The sequence below is a fragment of the Limulus polyphemus genome, unplaced genomic scaffold (assembly GCF_000517525.1).
Source record: "Limulus polyphemus unplaced genomic scaffold, Limulus_polyphemus-2.1.2 Scaffold5044, whole genome shotgun sequence".
In the NCBI taxonomy this organism is placed as follows: Eukaryota; Metazoa; Arthropoda; class Merostomata; order Xiphosura; family Limulidae; genus Limulus; species Limulus polyphemus.
Window position 1 is genome coordinate 2,126 of NW_013670654.1, and position 4,910 is coordinate 7,035.

General features: G+C 34.7%; 1 protein-coding gene across 2 annotated transcripts in view; it reads left to right on the forward strand.

Annotated features, from left to right (window-relative positions):
* LOC106472047 (kynurenine 3-monooxygenase-like) overlaps positions 1-4,910 on the forward strand; it is a 36,744-nt gene that overhangs the window by 1,945 nt on the left and 29,889 nt on the right. For both annotated transcript variants that reach the window (XM_013932674.2, XM_022400659.1), the window contains exon 2: positions 2,006-2,075. The gene's annotated coding sequence lies outside the window, so the exon portion shown is untranslated. The remainder of the gene's footprint in view (positions 1-2,005; positions 2,076-4,910) is intronic.

Consider the following 4,910-nt stretch of genomic DNA (forward strand, 5'->3'; position numbering starts at 1 on the left):
CAACAGATTGCAGCCAACTGTGAAGCATTGTGGTTTCAGCGTGATGGTATGTGGAGCTGTTTGGGTTGGTGGGATATCGAACTTAGTGGAGTGCGTTGGCAACATAAATTTTGCGAAATACGTCGATATATTGAAGGAAGGACTCTTGCCACTTTATTCCTCGGGTTTCGTGGACGAGAACACAACGTTGTTCCAGGAAGATGGACCACCGTGTCACACTGCTAGAAACACCCAAAAGTGGCAGGAAGAAAATGGTATCCAAAAGTTGCCCTGGCCGAGCCAATCTCCTGACATGAACCTCATCGAAAACCTCTGGGCCATACTCAACTGGCAAGTTAAGAAACAACCAAAAAAACAATTTCGAAGAGCGATCTACTCCAAGTTTTGAAGCAAGAGTGGGCGAAAATCCCACAATCTAAAATTGACGAGATGATTCTCACGATACCCAAAGGATCAACGAACTCCACGAAGCGAAAGGAAGATCTACTAGATATTAATTAAATTACAAATATATCAATTCATATGAATATGACTGAAAAATTTCATTTTTTTCTGAAAAGGTGGTGTCTATTTACTTGTGACCACGCTGTGTGTGTATATATATATATATATAATTTATAGCCTAAATAAGAACAGAAATGTCACAATAAGCTAACGAAGATATATATAAAAAGGGGTTTTATCCTCACAAAACCTATCTTTGTAGATGTCCATCAAGGTATATTTTTGGCAAATCTGTAGTTGTGTGATATGCAAGCATAGTGTAAGTTTTCTACCTGCATTTCGTTAATCTAGTTTCTATAAAATTTTGGCATAAACACGTGGTCCGGACACCAACTGAAGTTATCTTGTTATATTTGCTTTGTTTCTTTGTTCTCTATAGTAGATAATATATATTCTGCCTGACGAGGTATTGTATAACACACGCATCCATGATGAAACGGTCTTCTGCTGTAATATACTTTGCTGGCCGAATGAATGATGCCTATATGTTACAACCAGCAAATGCTATGAGTGAAAAAGGGTCACGAGGTGACGCTGTCAACTGGACAAAGAATTATTTGTAGTTATTCAAATAGCTACATAATGGGCTATCTATTTCGTGCCCACAACGGGTATCGAAACCTGATTTTTTGCGTTGTAATCCTTCATACTTACTGCTGTGCTACTGGGAGCTGGACAAAGAACGGTTTCCCTGTTGAATTCAAACGAGCTTTCTTAGTTCAGTTTTTCTAGTAGATCTTCGAGTAAAGACTATTTTGAGTGTGAAACTATTGAACTAAACACCATCTAGTAAATAATGAACGTGATCCTATCTACGCAAGTATGCCACTGCTTTTTATTTTGTTTTTAGTATAATAAAGGTTGTTTTGGTTTTCTTGAAAACTTGTCTGGTCTCTTTATTCAGTACGCTGGAGGAATTAGTTAAGTTGTCGATTACTTCCCAAATTTCCTGCTGTTAAAATGTTCTATCATGTATTTGGGAGGAATTCAGTTTCACCTAAGAATACCACACGTCTATGTAGTGTACACTTACAGAACATATGTAAATGTCTACTAAAGTACATTTTCACCAAATACATTGATGATTAACAATGTGTATTTTCAGGACATATGTAAAAGTTTACTACAGTACATTTCACCAACCATGTTGATGTCTAACAATGTTAATTTTTAGGACATATGTAAATATCTACTAAATTACATTTTCACCAAACACATTTTAGGGCATATGTAAATGTATAGTACCGTACATTTCATTAACCATGTTGATGTTTAACAAGTTAATTTTTAGGATATATGTGAATGTATACTAACGTGTATCTTCAGTATAATTGTGTATTCTTACTAACGTGCATCTGTGATATATGCTGTAGAACCTCATATTATTTTATCTGTCTGCTAATATTTTAATGCTATTCATGTACTATTATTAGAAAAAGCTGTTGTCGAAAGACAGTGCTCTAATAATCCCGTTGTTCACTCTTTGGTTTTTCTAATCTAGGTTGGATCCCTCAATGCCTGTTTCTTTGGTCAGAGGGGAATTAAGGTGGATCTGTACGAATTTCGAAATGGTAAGTACCAAGTGCAGATTTACTGCTTAAAAATCAAGATGAAAAATATTAAATTTGTTATTAAGATAACTTAAAATATCATTTTTGAGATAATGTTGATCTCTTTGAAAATTCAGATCGGATCTGTCAGTTACAGAAAATGTTTTTTTTTATTAACTGCAAATTTCAATATCAGCACATGATGCTTTTTATAATTTTTTTATGCGAATGCAACACAACATATCTTGGACTAATTCTCCAGCAATGGTGCAATAGAAGAAAGAGATGATTTGTGTATTACGACTTAGGAAATGTCAAAATTCTCTGATCTTTCAAACAACGATTTGTTTTAAATGGCTGTGTGTATTGTATAGGTTTTTTTAAAATCAAATATCGGTAAAGGTATGGAACCTGTAAAAGTAATCGGCTTGAATATATATTATATGTCTGTTTGTGAAACTGTATGATATAAAAACACCCAAAAAGTCATGAAAATAACTGATAAAGTTTAAAACAAAGGTTATGTTTTCTATTGAGTCAAATGGTGAACTGTAGTTTTTAATGTGGTTAACAATATTTGTTTGTCAAGGTTACTGTAAATTGCTACCACTTCACGATATTTTTCCAGGAACATCGGTTGTATAAGAACACCATACATATGTGTTTGCGCAAACTTTATGAATGACATATCAATTAGAAAGAACAACCTTAATGTTATATTACAAGAGGCATCTGTAGACATTAACATAAGTTTACATGTACATGATTCTGCAACAGAGGGCGTGAAAAACGAGGTACTCAAAGAGTGATTTAATATAAGAAGAGAATTGTAAGTCATTAATAACATGACCAAGGAAAATGCATTCACAGTTTTATTAAACATGATTTTTAGAGAGAGAGAAAACAAAGTTTTGGAGACCTTCCTAACGGTAACCACTGTAGGAAAATGGTGATATTATTAAATAGAAAGATGTTTTAGCCGAGCATGCCCCATGGTTAACGTCCTAGACTGTGGGCCTGCCCTTCCAACTTTCGCATCTCATTACAGCAAATGTAATTTCTCTTTTTTAAATGGCGCTGTACACGTGGGGTCGTAGGTGCCGTATAAGGATGGCGGTTTAATCCCATATTTGGTCAAACAAGAGTAAACCAACAGCTGATAGTAGATGTTGTTGATTAGCTGCTTTCCCTCTTGTTAATCAACTCAAAATTAAGAACAACTAGCGCAGATAGCTCTGAGTAGCTTTATGTGAATATCCGAAAATAAACATGGTTAGGTATTAGTATCTGTTTTGTTTAACTGTTTTTATCGATGCAGAAATTAAGAAGAAATGTTTAGGAATATTAAGATTATAGCCATAGAATGCATCCTCAAACCTGAGTAGGGAATGTAAGAAAACATGTAGGGAAATAAATTAGTTTCAAGAGGAAGAAAGAAAAAGAAAGGAAGAATACAGAGTTGCAAACAAACGTGGAATAAATAAGAAGAAAATCATTTTTAACACGGAGTTCAACGTTATAAAGAAGTCTTCTCTTACACACTCTAAAGAAATAGAACATAGTACAAAGTCGAACGATGGTCGAGTGATGTGTGTTTATAAATGGAATTTACAAGGTGATGAAGGGCTGACTATGTAATTTGGTGTTGTCTGAATGTTTTGATTCAGGATTGCACAGCTATCAGCATGGAAATGAAATTCAATTCAAACATACACACATTTCTTGAAAATATTTGTAGATATTATATTAAAAAAAAGTGAAACTTTATAATTCAAGTATATAATACGTGTTTTTTTTTACCTACAGTTTTTATCGACTTAGTTTTAAAAATACAGCCATGTGATCCATGCTAAATGTTACATGAAGGTCATCTGCTTTTTAGCTGCACGTGGAAAAAAATATTTATCTCTTTTCAGTGAAAAAGCGTTTTCCCAAACTGTTTTCTGAAATGACTGGTCCCACCAAACATGCTCGCCCTTTCAGCCGTGCGGGCGTTATAATATGACAGTCAATCCCACTATTCGTTGGTGAAAGAGTAGCCCAAGAGTTGGCGGTGGGTGGTGATGACTAGTTGACTTCCCTCTAGTCTTACACTGCTAAATTAGGGACGGCTAGCGCAGATAGCCCTCGTGTAGCTTTGGGCGAAATTCAAAACAAACAAACAAACATATCTTGGTGCATCTAAGATTGATAAATGTGGATGCGAACCCGCGACCGCAGATTGCGAGTCGAGCGTCCTAACCACCTGGCCATGCCGGGCCCCAAGATATGTAAATTGTAAAGTTGATTTCAGAAGTGTCTGTCCTAAAATTCTAACAGAATCACGTGAGGCAAGTGTTTCTTGGAAGTATCAATTATAGGATCACTTAGTGTAGTGATCTCTGTAGAACTAACTGTGATAAGATCACTTAGCGTAGAGTTATTTCGGGGAATATTCGCGACAGAATCGTGTGGCATAGGTATATAATTACTTGCTTTAAAATTAGTTTCAGAAATATTACTGTATGAATTATTACAACCTAACATAAGAGTATGTAAGACGACATGCAGAGAAGCTAGAAACAAAGACACTTTGTTTACGTTTGAAATAAAAAAATCACTAAAAACATGACAATCAATAAAAATAACTTCATAATGACCAGTTTTTAACAAGAAATTTAATGGTGCTATTCATTTTGTATTTGATGTAGTATTTAATGAGGAAATTGCCAATTAATGATTATTGCGCCATTTTTTTTGTAATAAATATACAAACATAAGCACGTTTTGCACATAGAAAACGTTATGGCGGGAGACACTCAGATCACCTTGCCGTCAAATCAGTACTTTTAAAAACAGTTTTCTTTAAAAAAAACT